We start from the raw sequence: 22,321 nt of genomic DNA on the forward strand, positions 1-22,321 counted from the left end.
CCCAAATCTGATGGATCAGGCCCAACTGAGTTCGCTGTTTACTTTAACCGAGAACTAAACACGTTGACAGAAAAACCAGGGTTGCTGACTAAGAACAGAATGAGTTGACCGAGAACCAAAGAATGTTGACCGAGAACCAAAACTGTTGACCGAGAACACTAGTCTTTGGCCGAAAACACTAGATCTTAAGCCGAGAACGAGCAAACTTGGCCAAAAACACTGATTTTAAGCCGAAAACACTTGGTCAGTGGCCGAGAACACCCAAATCTATCCGAGAACTGGATTGATTGATTGAGATTTACAACCAACTGAATCCCGCAAATTATGGGATTCAAATTTGTTTCCAAATTGACCGAATCTCTAACCAAAATAAATCCTTTTCTTCTTCCCCGATTAAGAACTCGCCAGAAAGCAACAAAACCACCAAACCCTTATGTCTTGAATCCGTTGATATCACAATAACGAGCCTAAATAGGTCTCAGGCTCTGATACCAATTGTAAGTCCTGTAGAAGGATCTTTCAATATGATATAAACAATCTCTATGTTAGTGCGGAAATATAACAAGAGATGATTCAAGAACAATGAACAAGAATACGTAAACACAATGAGATGCTTCAAAACATACGTTTATTACGTCAGATGCTTAAGCAATCCAAAACTTGTGTAGCACACCAAAAAAACTTAACGGCCAACTTAAACCCTATACAATGAGTTCTATATATAGGAAAGCCAACATACTAGCCCAATAAAGGCCCAAAGCCCACCGAGATCCTGGATCTCGGTTTGCATACAAAACCCAAGACCAAGCCTAACTAAGTACAAACCATCAAGTATAGACCCAACATTAATTATAAGTCTATTATGCATTTTCAGAAATCATTCATCATCGGTTGGGCCTATCGACACATCCCAAGTTAAGTGTGTTTCTGTTTGTTTTATAATCTCATATATATATACTAGTTTTCAAAAACAATTCCCAATTTTTCCTATCATTTTCCACTGTGTTTGCAAAAAAATATTAAAAAGTCGGGACATTTTTTCACTTTTTTTCACCCTTTTCTTTTACACACAACTTCTTTATCCCACATCCCCACACTTAAAGTTTACATTGTCCCCAATGTAATTTTTCATTTAAAAATAGAGCATGGTACACGGGAACTTAAACATTTTAACAACCAAAGTTAAAGAAAGAAACACATGCACCTGATTTAAATCTCTTTTGTAAAACGGGTACGTCTTGCTGAGGAGTACTTTTGCAACCTTGACCCGCATTTCTTGAATTATGATATGGCAATATCTACTCCACCGAATCTTGACTAAACCACCATGAGCTTCCCCACACTTAGGTTTTACTATAACTACCAAACACAAATAAAAAGTAACACGCCAAAAAGAAAAAATAAAAAATATAAGAAAAACAAAACAAAAGGCCAGGTTGACTCTCGATCAACGCTAAGTTTCTGTTAAGGTCTTCAGCCAGACCATTACCTGATGTGCCTGTTATGGTGGTCTAATGGGACATGTTCCTACCGAATTTCCCAAGTAATCTCGGTAATTAACATGCCTCGGCTCTACTTCCTCTGTCATGTTCAGCATGCCTGATAAACATATATCAGCCAGCTTGAATGCACACTTACATTTAGATTTTCCAGCATGTGCTCGGTAGTTAACAAGTCCAGCCCACGCGCTATCGAAGTGTCAAATGTTGATCAGGGGCGAACCGAGTATTTCCCCACCGAGTTTCCTGTGTATGCTCGGTATTTAACTTGTCATGTCCAGACTTTCTTCTTAATGGTTGACATGTCTGTAGATCCCATGTCAGCCCACATCTTACCATTTTGCCCACTATTCTTCATCTTCACCTTCTTTTTATTCGATTTCAAATCATCATCTCCGACTTTATCAATATGAATAATGTGTAACGGAGGACGATAGGGATAGTATGAAACTACCTCAGGTTTCGACTCTTTAGCAGGTGATGTCCCTTTGGCTGGGTCTAGGTATTAAACTCTATGCTCCAACAACTCTGGATTCTCTCCTATTACATGATCACCATCAAACAAAACATGGGTTACTTCCATTATCGGTTTTCAAATGTTTCCATGTCTTTAACATGTTATAAACTTTCAACTTCATGCCCTAAAAGATCTGAACTTTGTCCATGAATATCATCATATTCAACCACAACTGCAACATTCATTAGCTCATCGGTAATTGATGAAGTTGGTGTGGTATTAATCACCATAACCTCTTCATCCACTTCGTGATCTGAAAGCCCCTGAACCTTATCTATCATTTCATCATCCACCACAACATCACTAGCCAATTATTCTCGATCTCGTTTAATTTGAGCCACATCTTCAAATAGTTGACTTATTAGCTTATCTTGGGAAGCATTTGACCTTTCTTGGCTTTCCTTGAACTCTTTTCTCTCCTCCACTTCTTTCACCAGCATCATCAATGCATCTAATTTAGTGCTCACATCATCATCGTAATATTCGTCTTGATCTTCATATGATGGTTGAGAGTATTCATGGTAGTAACAATCATCCTCCTCTTGATAACTTAAAAATGTTGGTGTCTCGGGCCCATCACTATCATACTCATCAGCTGACTCATAATAACCTGATCATTAGGTGGAGGCGGTGAATAATTCTGGTACATCCTGCTGCGACCCTACTGGTTGAGGTTCCTTTGGTTATCAGACTTGTAATAGCTTTGAGGTTTGTATGAAGGTGGTTCATTATATGAATGGGGATGGTATGAGTCATCATCCTCCACGACCTTATATCCTTCATGTGGGTAAAAACCCAACTCCACGTCATCTTGAGTTACCTGCACACATGAGACACACAAATACCGAGCGTAAAACTAAAAAATAAAAACTAAAAACTAAACCAAACTAGCACTTTGCGCGTTGATTCCCCGATAACAGCGCCATTTTGACGTAAATGTCGTGCTCTAATAAAAAGTATTTATATCACTTAAATACCTATAACTAGTACGGGTAAGTAAGGTCGTCTCCACGGGGAATCAATGAAAAGTGCAAGTAAAACACCGAATGAATTAGTTAATATTAAGTGAGCAGTCGATGTCAAGCGGTTTTAAAAGATGATTTGAAACACAATATTACTTTGAAAGTTTGTGAACAATTATGAAAAATTTTATTCACTTCAGGTTTAGGTAATGATAACAAACTAATCACAGATTATAAATCAATTGCGCAGTAATTACTAGACCTTTACAGTTGGGTCGTGATGACAACGATACCCTAACCGAATTGTTGACACAACTGAACCCCGATCTACCCAATTACCAGTTTATATTATGAAAATCAATTAGGTTGCAATGAATAGCGATTATTAGTTAAATGACACAAGAACCTAGACCTAAATTGTCACACCCCGACTAAAGGCGGCGGAACATGTCGGGGTGCAACGGATTGCCCAAGAACACAAGACACTATTAAAGTGACAATATTTAATCAACTCATTTAAATTCATAAAATCATAAAGAGTCACCTAACTTGTTGATACAATAACCGCATTCAGTCATAGCAAATAATATATTGTTCGTTTTGCTGACATCCTAATAGTCTTGATAACGTTTTTTTCCAAGTCCTCGAGTCAACCTAAAGTCAAACCTGTAATATTGCATAAAATAGAATTTGTCAACACAAAAGTTTGTGAGCAATTTCATAGTTTTGAACAATAAGTATATAATAAGAAATTCCACAACTTGTATACAAAACAATAAATAATAGCAACAATTTAGATAGTGAAATCGTTAAAAAGAATACATTAACGACACCTTTCTATAAGGGGATGTCAAATAGACTCGGGTTTTTATGAAATCGTTAATAAGAATACATTAACGACACCTTTCTATAAGGGGATGCCAAATATACTCGGATTTATGAATCAACCAACCAAAAGAGGTAAACACATTAGCAATTAAGCATGTACGCATGTAACACCAAATCGAGAATTTATTTAAGTAAGGTATACAATAAAGTTTGTGGTTTAAGACTCAAATATCACCCCCCCCCCCAAAGCGGAAGATGGAAAACGGGGAATGAAATTACTCACATTCAAGTAATAAACTTGATCGGTAAAATGACGAGTAACCGGAAGGATGACGTTAAATGAGCAAAGCCTAGATGAAAGGAAGTCTTGTATTAGAAAGGTTGTCTAGGAAGTCTTTAAATAAAGTAAATGATAGGAAAAGCAAACAATTTAAAGTTTAAGATTTAAAATGTAAATATTTAAGAAATTATAATAATAGTTCTTTAAAATATAATTTTGCTCGAAACCGGGTTAAAGTATCTAGCCCTTAATTTTACTCAACCCATGTTAAGTAATAAGGTGGGTAAATATGCAAGAATGCAAGACCCTTTATAATATAGATACTAAAACGAGTTTTAATGAGTGTCCGGGTTTATGGTTCGGGTCTTGGTAATTGGTCAAACCCAAAGTCAACTTTCCAAAATAATGAATTTTATGAGATAACTCAATAAAATTTAAGAAGAATTAACCAAGTATGTAGTTCTATTGATTTCAACGTCCGTTAAGCGAGTGTTCGGTTTTGTCGGTCCAAACTTTGTTATAAGATCAAGTTGGATTCAACATTCTGAGTACTTTGAGAAAGTAACTAAAATTAGTTTATAAATTATTTTCTTAAATAAATATACAAGTCTTGATAGTTAGAAACACACTTGTGTGTCTTAAGCGAGTGAACTCAATTTAGTTCGGTTTGGTTCGGTTTTCAACTCGGAATAAGATCAAGAATGGTTACCACATGCCCAAACATTAAAGAACTTGTATAATAATTATAAATGATGATACTTAAGTTTTACATTCAAAAAGTCAACAATAAAGTCTTTAAAAAAAAGTTCGGTTTTCGGTTCGGATCTTGTTTCGGGTTAAGACCGAGGTTAGATTCTACAAACCCATAACCGTGGAACTAGTTAAAATGATTTTAAAAACTCAAATCTAACATAAAACATGTTCATACAACTATTTAAACAAAAACTAGTAACAAGAGTTCGGTTTCCGATTTGTAGCTATTTACAGGATAAACCAAGGCTAGTATCTACAAACCCATAACCATGGAACTCAACAAATAAGAAATACAAACTAAAATGGGCAGAATTTAAGCATGGTTAGTAAGCATAAACAAGTTATATAATTATATATATATATATCAAGGACCACGTGAGTCCTCCATGGAGAACAACCTTAAGATCTTTGAATTTAAGAGAGAATTTGGAGTATGAGCAGGTGTAAAATGAAGGAGATGGTCATATATATATATATATATATATGGTAAGTTGAAATGGTCAATTATAAAGAGTCTTGCATGAAAATGGGTTGGTTAAAGTCACAAGATGGCATAAAAAACACAAAAATTCAAATCTGCAGCTGCACGCCATAGAGATACACTATGGCCATAAGTCCCAAGCCGCCGCGTATCGCTATGCCTATGCGTGTAAAACCATCAGCTTTCCATTATTGGCAGTTTTAGTCCCTGGAGTTCGTCTTGAGTGTTTTAAGGGCATTTTTGGAACTGAAAAGGGTGTTTTTGAGATACGACAACTATAAAACAATAATGTAACATAAAATCCATCATTTTGAGTATATCAAAGAGTTCGGGTTACAAAACGGGTCGGTTTTCATAATAAAACAAATACAAAAGTGACCCGAAATTGACGAATGTCACATAAATGTTGATGAACCCAACCAGATAAGTGGTGCAAGATTCGATAATAAAAAATACAAACTGTTTAAACAATTGGTTAATAAAGTAGAACAATATTAACGACAAATTCAACCAAGTTCATAATCACTAAAGCATAAAGAATATGATCAAAGTAAGGTTACACAAAACCCTTGCCTAAAATGAACACGAAGGTTTAGCCTTGCCTCATGGAGATAGCAGCTTTAAATCTTGATTCGGATGAAGAAAAAATGATTAAAAAGGTGATTAGGATGATTGGAGAGGTCCAAAATTGGCTTTAGAAACCCCAAAAACGGCTGGAAGAAGTCTTCTCCTCATAAGCCTAAGGTTATATATATATATATATATATAAATATATATATATATATATATATATATATATATATATATATATAAGGGAGGGCTATTTTGAGAACCATGGTGAGTTTGAAGAACTTTAAAAACTCAATTTTGAACCACACATTTAATTAAATGATATGAAATATGTGGCTGAGATTAAATTTAATTAAAAAATGAAGTAGGAGAGAGAATAAGTATTTTTTGATAATTACACAAGTTTAAACGTTAGTTACACTTGTGTAAAAAGTCTATTCGGTGTGTAAAAAATACTGTAATTTTTTTTACATTACTTACACTTATGTATTACACATGTGTAAAAAAATCGAAAAAAAAATTGTTACGTTGAGTTCTTAAAACTCAAAGTGGTTCTCAAAAGAAATATATATATATATATATATATATATATATATATATATATATATGGGTGGGTTGTAATAAAAAGAAATAGTTTCCTAGAAAGAGTAAGAATAAATCTAGGCCATTGGATCTATAATCTAGTGGTTGAGATTGATAGTTTTTAAAATACCAAATAGTTTCATAGGATTAAGGATTTATGCTACGTATTTTCTTAATTCTAAATTTTGTGTCATTGCTACTCTTCCTACAAAACTATGTATTTTTATTTTAACCATATATATATATATATATATTGGAGCAAAAAAAACTAAAATTTGCGTCTTTATACGAAGTTGTGGCCTCATCATCCAAAAGTGCCTGATATGTGCCCGAGCTTGCGGGCTCTTTTACCAGAAAGGACCACAATTTGCGGCCCTGACAGCGCAACTTGCGGCCTGTCTGGTCTTCATTTTTTCTCCATATCTTGACTATCGGCCTCGTTCATCTACGTATTAACTCTCGAGTATCATCCCAGTAGTTTACATTAAACTCTGTTTAGCTCCATTAAGCATCGAACACTTGTAATCATAAAAGATGCCAAAGTAATCGTGTTCGATATATATAAATAGCTAAAACACACGATATGAGACATTAAAAACACATTCTTTTACCCATACATCATTACTATATACTTTGTTATTTACAAATATAATTATTTTATTTATATACAATTTATAAATTATGATGAAATCCGCAACAAGTTTCTATAAGCTATAGGTAGTCACTACTATATACATGTTATTTTTAATTATGTTTAGTTGATATAAAAAATATTATTGTTTTTCTACATATGGATTTTGATGAATGGACAAGTAATCTAGTTATCATATGTAACACTACGAAATCAGATAAGTATTATATTTTCTGATTACTTTGTAGTTTATGGATTTGTTATTATCTCAACATCTATTATAGGTGATGAACTTAAAAGAAATTTGTTATAACTTTATCTCGTTATCTATTATACATTAAATTTTGATGAGGGGACAAACAATGTAGCTATTATATGAAACATTACGAAGTTATATAAGTATTATATTTAATTTTTTGATTAATTTATAGTTTAATATTTGTTATAAATTTATCTCAATATCTATTGTAGGTGATGAACTTAAAGCTCCTTCCCTTTCATCAATTCAAGATTTTGAAAACTTTTTTTCTATTTGGTGTATATCATGATTGTATTAGGTTTGTACGTTAATGGAATATGTATATTGAAATGTATATTCTTGTGGATGAATAAATATTTTTTATATATTGTGGTTATACGTACCCGTTGTGTATAATTATTTACTACATTGAAAACAAAATGTTTCAGGACCCGTTGTGTAAACAATTATAGACACCTGGTTTTGGGTTCGTTGTTATAAGACTGCTTTTTAACAACGTATTTATTTAGTTACTATACAACGGTTTTTTTAACATTGTAATTTACAAATATATACACCGGTTAGAGATACTTTGTAAAGTTTTAGCACCACCGTTAAGTGTTAACTGCCGTTTAGATATAACACACTGGTTGTTGAACCGTTTTAAATATCATATTTCATCTTTTTCAACGCAACATATGTAACTGTTTCCAGACCGTTTTAAAAACCCTAAATATTTGTTTTAAAATGGGCTTTTTTTTCTTTACTAGTGACAATAGCCATGAGCTTAACCCGTTCCTCCCTTTTGAACTGTACACTCATTTTAACAACTCCTTTAACATGTCACAATTCTATCTTTTAGTCGCCTATAAATGGGGTGTTCTCATACTTTGCATGTACCAGCTCAAGACTCCCACAACATATAAAATATCGGGTCTTGTTAACGTCAAATAGATAAGTTTACCCACAATTCGCTTATACTTCGTTGTGTCCATGACTTCTCTTCCTTTATTTGAATGACATTACATCTACTAGGGCTACAACCGGTTTTGATTCGCACATGTCAAACTTGATGAGCATATTTGTATAATACTTCCCTTGGCGTAGTATTATGTTATCTTTGCCATTCTCAAGTTCCAAGCCGAGAAAGTGTGGTAATACAAAACCTTCATTTCAGACCCCACATTTATGATTTCTTTAACTTGAGAGATTTCTTCTTGTAAATATCCAATGATAGTCAAGTCATCCACGTACACGAGTGCCGTTACCACTTTCGTTCCTTTGATATATACAAACAAGCTTGCATATGTCGTACTTACAATCAACTCATTATACTCGAGAAATTCATAGATATTCTCGTACCAAGCTCTTGGAGATTAGTTTAACCCATATAAGGCATTCTTTACCTTACACACGTACTTGTGTCGAGTTCTTTATTCAAACAATGCTGACATCCATCAGCTATAAGTCCCAACTTTTACTTGTTGCAATAGCAATAAGGACTTGTACCGTACTTTAATTGGCAATCAGACTAAACGTCTCGTCAAAATTGAGATCGTACCCTTAATACATGTGAGATTTGTATGTAGCGAGAAACCTAGATGCTCGTTTCTAATTTTTTTCAACCCATTAACACATTACGAGTCTTACTTCTTCGCGGTTGGGAATGAATTCCTAGGCTTATTTTGAACCAACACTTCAGTCTCATTCTTCATTGCCTCGACCCACTCAACATTTCTCGCACCTCAATAAACGAGCCCTGTTTCATGACTTCTTAAAAAATAATTTCCATTTTTGTGTACTGAAGATTTTCTTTTTGATTTCGGAATGATCTATTAACTCAAATGCTTGGTCTAGACTTTGAGGCAACTGATCAGGCTGATTAATGTTGTTGTTCAGTTTATCGGTCTCCTCACTTGGTTTTGATTCATTCACGTTATTGATCTAATTGCAAGAATCAAAGTTTCAAGCTTTTCTTTCAGTTTTCGGTAGCGGTAGGTTTTCGTTAGACCACCATGACAAGTTCTTGCCGAGTACTACGTGACGCGAAATGTAGCACTTACCCATGTAACATTTCGGATTTTCTGTATTCGTATTTGTAAACCCGACCGTTATATTTTTTATTGTATTTTATTATTTTGGTATTCCCGTTATTTAAGAGTGAATTATTATTTATTTTATTGATTATGTCTTTATCTCGGGTACGCATCACTTAAAATTCATTAATTAGTTAAATGAGTTATGAAAACTTTCCGTCATGTGCAAAACCCACCCCTAAGCCCAACTTTCATCTTCTTGATTAAACATTCAAACATCAGGGACCATGTTGCAAAGTTTAAAGCATATTTTCTTTTCTTGTTCTCCCTACCACCGTCGGCATCTCATCCCCCCCCCCCTTCTTGTTTAATCCGTGTTTAAGACCGGAAATCACAGAATTAATCAACCTAAACCGTAGACTGATTGAAAATGCGTCCAAATCATACCCTAATTATGTTAATCGACATCAATTTGACAGCAAACGATGAATATGTTAACATGCGGCCTAATTGATTCTCAAATCACTATCTATACACATTGTTAACTCAATTAAACGATCATACACCATCCTCTCATAACCACGAAACAAGCCCTAACTTAATTCTAATCCAAAGCTGTCTAGTACCCCTTTTGATCCCATCTTCATCGCAGAAACCCTAACACCTGGATCGCATTAAATCCTTCATCGAAACAAGTCATTAAAATAAGTGCTATGATCGGATATTGATGAGGATCAAAAGACTTCTGTCAATTTCATGTGACAGAGGGCAAACGATCTCCATTTGAGATTAAATCAAATTACGGTTTATGTAATTTTGGGGTTATTGAGATTGTTGTTTATTAAATTTGTTTTCATCATTTAAACAAATGCAAGAATTTGCTTAGTTGGCCAGTGCTTGGTGTTGAATGTCCGTGAACCGGCCTGGGGCGCAAGTTTGAGTCCCAAGGCCCGGTTTGTTGTTTTATTTTTATTATTTTCAGTTGGTTTAGTTAAATATTAATATATTTAAACTAATTTTTATATAAAACATATACAATTTTCTTACATAAACGGATCAAACACCTTAAAACCCTCAAAATGAATTCTCGTTTCCCGTATATTAGTATACAACTACATATACACACACATACACACACACATTGATAAACTTATATATTTTTTCTTTCGAATCAAAAGTTAGTATAATTTATAATTAAACTAATTAAAAATAGTTTTATTCGGCTAAACGAATCGATACACGCTAAAAGTTCAACATTAATTTTTCATTTAAACGTTTTCATATATATATATATATATATTATAATAAATACATATTTTTTTAGCAAATAAGTAAAATAATCTAAGTTTTTATTACTCGTTTAAATAAATCAATCACCAAGCTTTTAAACGAGATCGTTTGTTTAATATATAAATATATATATATGTAATATTTAGCTGACGATCGATTATTTAAAAAATCAATATATAACTTATAACAATATTTAAATTGATTACGTTTTAACTCGATTTCCAAAATTGATTTCCGGTATCAGTATTTTTGGTACCGGTACCGGTCGCTATCGAGCTCATCCCTAGTTTGTAGCCAACGAATTCCGACATGTAACACAAATTCCAAAAAAAAGAGTTAATAATATTTTATATAAATGTCTTCGGTAATAATCAACAAACTTAGAGGACAATAATTTCTGAAAAGATTTCGAGCTTTGAGGAGAGGTTATAAACAACACGGGAGGCTAAACGGAAGTTTTTAGAAATATTACATAAACTAGTTTTTATCCCCCGTACTACGGGGGCTGTTTTACGTTATTCGTTTTTAATATATATATATATATATATACTTTTTTGGGTTTAATTTGATTTATTGTAATGAAATTTATAATATACTTAGATTTTGATGATAAAAAGGTTTCACAAATAACTAAGTTGTTATAACCCGGTTCAAAAGTTATCTGGGTTTGGTAAGACCAAAGACCCGCTTATTTTTTTTAATATAAAATTGTTTCTTAATTATAAATAATATTTTTTTATAAAAACTCATATAATAACTTTTAGTATATCCTACTTTGTAGGATTTTCACATCAATAATTTGGTGAGAATAATTTTTAATTTAATGAGATGTTATAACCCGTTTAAGGAATATCTGGGTTTGGTAAGACCCATACCCGTGAATTCGGGTTAAATGCATGAGAAGCCTCCATTTAAAAGTCAAGCAAATTTGATGACTCCTAAAAAAGGGGGAGCGACCACATCGCGACACGTAGGATTTTTATGTTTTCGTTTATATATATTATAGATAAGCAGTTTCGAGCTTTCATAAGATAACATCATTTGGATTGCCTCGCTTTTGATACTTTGCTAGATAGTTCAGTTTTTAAATCACATATTTTTCATGTCATTACATAGTTTGTGTTATGAACAATTATGATTTGATGACTATCGATATTCTAACCCCACATTACATTAATATTGTATTAATATTGTGACCCTATAAATAGTGGGTTCTTGTATTTGATCTTGGATACTCAATGAAAAGACTTATCTCATCTATCATTCTTTACTATCTCTATATTTATATTATGTTCTTATGTTTATCTACTATGTAACTTGGTTGCTAATAGGTTGTTGTTTTACAACACGTTATCAGCATGAGTCTCTATATCTTATCTTGGCTTCCCTTAATTAATCAACAAAGTCGTTACAAACAACTATATCGCCACCGTTGGCTATCGTCCTTTCTTTACTCTCCACATTGATAGCCGCAATGCAGTTTCATAACTAAGGTACGTACCAAGACTGACCTATTTTTTGGTTTTTGATAAATTCATATTTTTTGATGCACTTTGAGTTATTTTTCTTTGGAATACGTTTTCCAAATAATTAATGAGCATAGTTTGAAGAATTAATATGTATACTAGTTTATATATTTTTAGCCGGTTTTCAAATCGCACATCAGATTTTTCCAACTTAATTACTAATATACTCTCTCGTAATAATCATGATTATTTAAGTCACATTTTTTTTGGGATTATTGTATTTTGTTACTTTGTGTTCATAATGCTTATGATGAAGAACACATCCTACTGGAGTTGCAGGAATATTTTTTTTCCATTATCTACTAACCATTCTCTAATATAGTTTTTAGATTAATTAACTAACAATAAGTTTAAGTTATAGATGGTCTAATTAATTTCTTGAAGCATCTTGATTAAATTGTGATTTTTAAATCCGTTAGCCTCTTATATAAAAATCATTATGCATGATAATCAATTTTCTTTATTTTAACAGTGAATTACGTGAATGGATCATTATACATTTATCATTATTAACTATCCATAATTGTTATATTTATATAAATGGATTACATAGTATTTATTGTCATAAATTATATATCATACACCCATGAAAGAAAATTAAACTATGCATTTACAAGATATGCGTTTTTCGTATTTGTATTTATACATGGAATGACTTAAATTAGTACTTCTAATTTATGTGATCGATTATTATATTATTTACTTTATATATAAACCTATAGACTTCCTCAACATTAAATGGTGGTTTATATTACAATCATAGTATGCTAAACCTTGAAGATACTTCGATTCTTATGTTTGCTAATGCTTATCACTTATTTCGTATAAAAAAACTTAAGTATATTTTTAGGATTTCATAATATTTGTTATGAAAAATAACTTAGAAAGAAAAGACATGCAATCTACTTTATTTGTTATTTAAGTAGATTTGATGTTTCATATTCGTATCCATTAATATTACATAATAAAAAAGAATATATATGCATATTACTTTATTGGTTATTTAATGGCATTTTATTAATATTGCTATAGTGCATTTGATGTTTCATATTCATAATATTGAATTTGCACTATTAACATGTTAATTACGTATTTAGTTTTCAATTAATTATCACATTTATTTTATACATGTATTTAAATTTGATTTGCATCAAATAAGGTATGCATACAAAACCTATATTTATGACATTAACATTCAAATGTGCTTCTTAAGATTATAGACATCATAGGTGTTAATATAGTCATGACGTTTGTTTAATTTCTTAATATATAAGAATATTAAACTAGATTTGGTATGTTAAACACATCGGCAAATTAAAGATTTTAATTTCAAATTATGAATGGTTATTATGTTATGAGTTCAAGAATATTATTTCATTATTAAATTTCAACTTTATGCATTAATTTGATATTTACATTATTCCTACAAGTCATTGAATATGACATGTCTTTTGACATATGGGTTGGTTTGAACTACCATTGATATGTAGTGCAAGGCTAAACCAAATGTTTTCTTTTGAATAGCCTTTAGTATTGATTATGATATTATATAACCAAAAAATATATTACTTTGTTGGTTAGCCTTTTCATATCATTTAAACAAATTAAATCCATTGTTGTTATAAAATTTTAATTATGAACACATTCTACATTATTGATAAATAAATAACTTTTGTTGGATACAAGACATATTAGAAATGATGTGTAGTGGTTTTTATTGGTAAATATCACAAGACAACTTTATAATGGATGTGATTTTTTTTATAGTTGACATATTTAATGATTATCTTGAAAATGTTATATGATGGTAAAACATGTGACTTAATAGTTGGTATTCTTGGCATGATGCATGAATATAACTTGTGTATCTGATGGTATGGAATTACATGATTCTGCTTATATAAAAGATCCACTAGTTATTAGAATAATTTAATTTTAAGAAATGGCATTCCATGTGTCACACTCCCTAAAGCTCATTACAAACTTGCAAAAAAGTTAAAATATTTTGGAAAGATAATTGAGCATAACTTCATCACAATTACTTCTCAATTGATATTATGTGATGAGAAGATTATTTATAAGAAAGTTATTGTGAATTTGATGATATAATGAGCATTGTAAAAGTTGTGATCATGTAATTAATTGAAGAATTGTTAACATTTTAATACATTCCTTGAAGTGCATGTGATGTGATATGATGATCACCATAAAGTCCATGATCATGGAAATTAAAGAAATTGTCATGTTGCCCATGACAATAATGAGATTAATTATGTGATGAATATTCATGATCATGGTAAATGAGCAAATTTTAATGACCCTCGCATTTATAATGAGATCAACCATAACCACAAGAAGTGGCACACTAAGGGAGTGATTTAATGAGAAGCCGAGAATAAGATACATGGTACATGTTTTAACACGAATGCTTGAAATGATAATTCATTATCGGCTTGTATTTTTTTTGTGTATTAAACAAACACGAGTGAAACTAAAGCATATATGATCAGAAGCTGGAAATTTATCAATCATGACTATTTATTATATTGGCTTGACCGGTTAGACCATTCCGAGTCATGGATGATGTGAAAATATTGAATAACTAGAAGATTCTTCATGGTAATTTAACATAAAATGTATGCTCTCACCATAACTTAATTTTACCCAACTAATTTGGGTGTAAATTTCTAATATACTATGAAAATGACAAAAGAATATGTATATCCTGACATGATACCATTTAGTGTTTTTTAAATTGATGCATCGTCTAAATGGTTATAAAATTCGCAACCTGAAGTTTGCGTGACTTGTGACTTAGCTGATAGCGAGCGCATTATTCTAGACTATTTTGATAAATGTGGTGATCTTGACTCCCATTTTAGTAATGATTATTGTAATACGTGTTAAACTACATGTGACGAATTTTGTTACAAAAAAAAAAGTTGCTTTTGTCGATGACGATGCTCAAACGTCTATGATTGATTGCAAAACCAATAATCACGAGAGCAAAAGTTTTATATTTGTATGTTGGAACATATGTTTTTACATGATGTAATGCTAATTCACATCAAGCCAATAAGTTATACTTACTTCCCATTACAGTTGGTTTCGGTATGGAACCAAATACATCCCATGCATATTTTTTGAAAGTGTGGTATATGTTGCAATTAATCCACCACAATGCACAAATATGGGACCTCGTAGAAGGTTGGATATGAAAAAAGTATTAATAACCATGTTGTAGAGTCATCAACGTGGGATTCGTTTACGACTCAATATTGATTTTTACTTAAACAAAATATTCCAACATGAGGGGGTAATAAGAAGCAGTTGGAAAATTAAAAAGTTGTAATGAATTATCATTATGTTGATCCTCAAGTTAAAAAGTGTATACAAGAAGTTAAAAAGATAATTCATTGACAAGAATTAGTGAATTAACTACCAGATGCATTCACTGACCTAAATAGAGTGACTAGCTAAGTCACATATAACAACTGCTAGTGCTCCAATTAATGTTATTGAAAGGACAACCATACATTGGTGATGAGTCTATGGCACGCCTGAAGCGTGATAGATTATTCGGTTCAAAGAACAAAAATCCTCGAAAATGGAGCAAGTAATGAAAATGGTCAAGTCGAGGTATAATGAAATATTCTCTTTAAGAGACGATAGACATGATAGTTCCAGAAAAACCTCAGGTACCTGAAAATAAAAGAGATCTCAACAAAATATATCATGTCTAGATATTTATGGAATCGAAAAAAATCGGCGTCGTTGATAATTTTGTATAGCGCTAGAAATAATGAAAACGTTGAGGATCAAGAACAAAGTTCTGCCGATAAATGTGATATTAAAATGATTGGCAAAAAATAAATAAATAAAAATAAATAGATGCAAATGATGCAGAACTAAATTCTCTCACGAATCTGCTAGGTTTTGAACAAGTGGTCCATACAACTAATTGTTGTAATATATATTAGATATAAAAGAGTCTTTTCTGCGAAAGCGTGATAAGAAAAATAAAACTATGCAAGGTAAGACATAATTAATGGCACAACGATGAGGAGATATATTCTCTAGTGGTGGATGCAACACAATTTAATCTGGTAATACAAGAGAGAAATGATATGCATCTGATATAAATATTATGATAATGAAATTTATCCTTGAAGAATTTAAATTGCAAAAATCATATATAATAAGTTCTCGATAATGATATGATTGTATTATATAAATTTGGATCCAAGTAAATATTATTCTTGTATATACATCGATGAATGGAATATATATGGAACTCCTGGTGATTCTAACACGATTTATTGGTTAAAAGTAAGTATCTTAAGGATGTAATTCCTATGTATTAATAAGTATATGGTGATATTGAATAAACTATGTACAAGAATGGTACAATATGGAATGGAATTAAAATAATTCTAGATGACATCTTTAAATATGACATAGAAAAGAAACGATTTATTGGTTAAAAGTAAGTATCTTAAGGATGTAATTCCTATGTATTAATAAGTATATGGTGATATTGAATAAACTATGTACAAGAATGGTACAATATGGAATGGAATTAAAATAATTCTAGATGACATCTTTAAATATGACATAGAAAAGAATGTGTTAACCAGATGAAGTTTATGTGCCAAACTCTTGAATAGTAAAATTGTATACTTGATTGGTTAACATGGAAGGAAATTCATGATGGATTGTTAAACCTTTTGAGTTGTATATTGTATACATGATTGGTTAACATAGAAGGAAGTTCATGACAAATTATACGTGCATGAAGCATTTAAGCTAAAAGCTCAAGAAATTTATTATATGAAATTAACAAGTTCTATACGTGAGCTCTAAAAGCCGAGTCAGAAATGATATAATCAACTCGATGATTATCTCTTGGAAAAGAGATATGAATATGATATATTCAATCCATGTGTCGAATATTTTAATATTAAATCAACAATATCATATGATGATTGCATTGTATCTCATAAAGAGATGGTATGCGGGTTGAGCATTTGAGTATTGATATATCAATCATTTCATCTAGAAGATGTTAAAAACATTTTAATCTGGATAAATTTCATCTCATATAGAACAAATTATCCTTTATATCAATAGAAATTCTTGGTCAAGAATAAACATAATTAATCGCAATTGATGCAATATTTCTTGCTAGTTGTACACAACTATGTATATTATTTATTTATATTTATTGACAAGATATAATTTGTTTCAAGTGAATAGACAACAAAATAAGCTAAACATAAATATTTTATACATGCAAGGTATGAAATATATAAGTTTATATTTTACTAACCCGTAAAAAAGGTTTGGTTAGTCATACTTGATGCAGGGAATGTAATATAACAAAGTCATGGATCTTATGGTACTTATTTACAAGATGAGACACTACAAGTCACTTGTTTACAAGATGAGGCACTGCAAGTCATACACGAAGACAGTACATCATTCCTCCAAATAGGAAGTGTACATTACAAGATTAAGCGGAGGAGCTTTAATTACAAAAGTCTTAAACAAACTTTCCCAGAATATCAGAATTCTCCACTTAAAGGATGTATAAATGAGGGGGAGTATTATACGCGTTGCTCTTTTTCCCTTAGCTATGGTTTTTTTCCCAATGAATTTTCCTAGCAAGGTTTTTAACGAGGCAACATCCAAAAGTGTGTATTTGCTTTATCACATGGATAGTCAAGGGGGAGTGTTATGAACAATTATGATTTGATGACTATCCATATTCTAACCCCACATTACCATTAATATTGTATTAATATTGTGACCCTATAAATAGTGGGTTCTTGTATTTGATCTTGGATACTCAATGAAAAGATTTATCTCATCTATCATTCTTTACTATCTCTATCTTTATATTATGTTCTTATATTTATCTACTATGTTACTTGGTTGCTAATAGGTTGTTGTTTTACAACAGTTTGATTGAAATAAGTTTTTTTTGTTTACATTAATTTTTGGCTTTTCATTTATTTTGTAGTCTGTTCGTTTGTTACTTTGTAGCATTTATTACTAATTTGGAACGCATGATATGCATTTAGAGAACACTTAATAGAGTGTTCTTGGGTGATCGGTATTGGCTAGTTCGTCACACTACCAGAACTAGAACCAACAATACTTCAAGTAAGAAAAAAAGAAATCATATTAAAAAATCGAAATACAAACACCAAATACTTACTTAAAAAAAAGAAAAAAAAATTATTAAAATATCAAAATCTAACTTGGTTGCTAAAAACCAACTAAAAAAAAATCAATAGTAAAAAATAATTCAAAAAACGATCTTTGTGGCACCAATCTAAGTATCAGGTTGTCAATCGTATTGGGTTGGCAGGTTGATAGGTTGATAGATTTTGAGTTGACGGATTAAAGTGTTGTGATTCGTCAACCCTAACCCAACCCCTATATTAATTCGTGTGGTGACTTGTAGACACATTTTTATTCGTGTCGTGTTTCGGGTCAACCCATTTTACTTTCAATATACGGATACGTGTAATACCTATTGACTAGTATTGATTTAAACAATTAGTTACTATTTTTCAGAAAAAACTACAAATTTTGTCCTTTTGAATTACATAGATTATGGAATGGGACATGGGTACTTTATCAAAAATAGTTTCACTCTTTGTCCTTTATTTGGATGTTTTCCATGGTTTTTGTCCTTTAAGCTAACACCCGTTAACTTATCCCGTTAAACAGTCTCATATGCATAAAACGTGATGGGCATATTTGTCTTTCCCATGCCCCTTCTCTTTCCTCCTCCTCACCTGTTAAAACAGCCCCTACATAACATTTTTCAAATTTCATCAGATCTAAACTAGGGCTTCAATTTTTTTTAATCTAAATTAGGGCTTCAATATTGCGTATTGCGTGAAGAACGATTGATGATGAGGCTTTGTAGGTGTGACAAGCAAGTTGTTTTAATAACATCTTGGACGGAAAGGAATTATAGCCGACATTTTTATGGTTGTCCTGACAAGGTAATGTAAATCTGATGTATAGAAACATACCTTTTCATATGCTTATTGTTTGTATTTCAGTCATCAAAATGTCCGTTCCTCGGTTGGTTTGACCCTCCGATGTGTGAAAGTGGAAGGATCATCATACCTGGTTTGTTGAGGTCCAAGAATGAGACGGAAGAATCCCTAAAACAAGCTGAAGCTAAATCTAAGAGATTCATTGAGTATCTTATACTCACATGGATTGGTGTTTTTGCAATGTTAATTGCATTCAATATGTATTAGCTTTGTATATCAATTGTGGGTAGGTAATGTAATGTTAAGGGAAAATAAAATGTATGCCTTGTACTTCATTTGTATGTCATATTTTAACTTTAGGCTGATAGTGCAATTTTTGTTCAATGAAAATGTATTAGCCCCGTTATTCAAGTGACAATTATCCATGATGATTATCTATTTACCAATGTACATGTTATATATCTCTTTTACCAAGCTATTTACCAATTGTGTTGTATGTTATACAAGACAACCAAGATAAAGACATATACAGCAAAAGACAAATTATACCTAAATCTCCATATACAAGACAACCAAGACAAAGACATACAACACAAGACAAATTATACCTAAATCTCCATATACAAGACCAATACAACACCAGACAAAGACATATACACAAACATAACACTAATTACCATAATGCATTTTCATAAACAAAGTAGCTACTTGTCTTAGCATTAAAAATACCCAAAACAGCTAAAAATCCAAACAGAAGTTCAAGATTTGAAACAAACACAAAATAAAGTCTTTTTAAATAGCAAAATAACAAAGTTAAAGCATAGAAAACAGTTATACTTTGTATTTTTGGTTGCTTTCTTGGTAGGTTTTTTGGTAGTCGTTGTGGTGGCCTTCTTGGTTTGTTTTTTGGTTGACTTCTTGGTAACAATTTTGGCCGTGCCAGACCTAATATTGTGACCCTTTTTCCCCCACTTTGAACATCCATATTGACCATTTTTCTTTTTCTTACTTGGGTCTCCTTCTTTTATTTCCACATCAGATCTTTTCCTTGACTTTTTTGGTCTCCCAATGGGTTTATGGTACTTGGGTGGTGCTATGATTGTAGGCACTTATGACTTTGCCCACATGTATATACCATTCAATGGATATACCTTGTGCTTGTAAAAAGGTTTCCACCTTTCCATTCCATAAATATCATTCACAAATGTTTCTGGTATGCCAACACTTCTGTCATGGTTTCTCTTGACCCAAATGCTTGCTATAGCATGCTTGCATGGTATCCCAGTTATTTCCTAAATCCTAGAAGTACAAGACTTCTCTCTCATGTTCACAACACATTGATCACCATGTGGTCCAGACACTTGATAATGTTCCTCACCATTTCAACTCACAATGTACCTAGAATTTACCTTGATTAAACAATAATCTTGCAAAGGACTATCACAATAAAGGTTAAAAAGGACTTAGACCAAACCTGGAAGCATCCTTTTTAACCTTCTCAAAGATTGTGGTAGCATATGATGTTAGCATACCTTCACATTTATCAATAACTTTCAAAACATTTACAATCCTCCCCATAAGATATTACCTTATGTATTCTAACATAGTTATGATTGGTTTATCTCTTGCTTCGAACAAATTTGCATTCAAAACTTCACACATGTTATTTAGCAACACATCACTAAGTGCCCTACCTATATAAGACAATAGCATCTGTTTAAGACTCTATTTAACAATACATTACTGAGTACCCTACCTATATAAGACATGTTTATCAAGTTTAGGAGATATAAGAAAATGCTACCAGTAAAATGAGATAACGACCAATGTTCTGGACTAATATTATATAGCCATATTTGTGCATCAATGTTTATCTCTGTCAAAGCATGCATTTCCTTCTCAATTTGAACATGAGTTGTACATCTAGCCATCTTATAGAAAGCATCATTGTATATTTTACCCTTGAATTGTTGTTTCATGTTCTCCTGGATGAGTCTGACACAGAATCTATGCTCAGCAAATGGGAATAACCTTTCCACAGCAGGGAGGAGGCCCTAAAAACACAAAAAAACAATAAATGGATCACAACAAACATTGATGCTATCCAGGTCCATAAACACAACAATCAATTTAAAAATAGACAAAGAGAAAAAATAAAACTAACCTTTTATTTGTCACTAATAAAGGTGAAATATGAGTTGCTATCCAGGTCCATGTCATCAGCAAGACATTGTAGAAACCATGTCCATGAGTCATTGTTCTCTGCTTCTACAATTGCATATGAAACAGGATATATGTTATTGTTTGGGTGTCTAGCCCAACTGTAGTGAGCAACTGACCCGGGTGTGGACCTTTGATGAAAACCCAATCCAGTCCTAGTAAGTTTCTCCCTATTTCTTTGAATCCTTGTTTCAAAGATCTCAAATAGACATATATTCTTTTGAATATTCTTGTGCTTGATGTGGGATCTGTGCAAGGCTGAACATCAATTGTAACAGTTGTACATGGGTTTTTATGCTTCAACTCCTCCACATAATCCCTAAGCATATGATATTGGGAATTATAATCTCTATGGATCTTCTCTAAGCTATGTTCTTTGCCCTATATGCTTTCATCTCAGAAATATTAACTTCAAACCTCCTTTGGAACCGCTCTTTAATTTCTCTTGGTTGGATCTTTGGATTCTCTTGTAGTTGCTCAAGTAGTTGGTTAGAAAGGAAAGCTGTTGTGCAGGCATAAATGTCCCTTGTTTGAAGACATTTATGTTTAGTTTGAAGAGTTACTATTTTGAGTATTTCCTCAAGATCCAAGTTCATTGTTTTTTGACAGTTGAACTACCCAAGGGCATTTATGAAGATCTGGGTCCTTTTGTAAGGCCCCGAACCCGGGCACCCTACTTTAGCGTCGGACTTACTCATAAACACAGTTCTTCAAATCAGAGTTTATTAAAACTTTTCGCGGAATATAAAACATCAATAATTTGTTACAAAACATTAAATCTTTTCTTTGATACCATGACACAAAACTTTATATTTAAAACATCTTCACTTTTTTCTTCAGATGCCAGCCGTTCAATCCATGCCGTGTGTCATCCTCATGCTAACTCTGTAAT

Source organism: Bidens hawaiensis, unplaced genomic scaffold, assembly GCF_021521415.1.
Source record: "Bidens hawaiensis isolate Kalapana, Puna unplaced genomic scaffold, B.hawaiensis_p1.1 tig00016822_1, whole genome shotgun sequence".
In the NCBI taxonomy this organism is placed as follows: Eukaryota; Viridiplantae; Streptophyta; class Magnoliopsida; order Asterales; family Asteraceae; genus Bidens; species Bidens hawaiensis.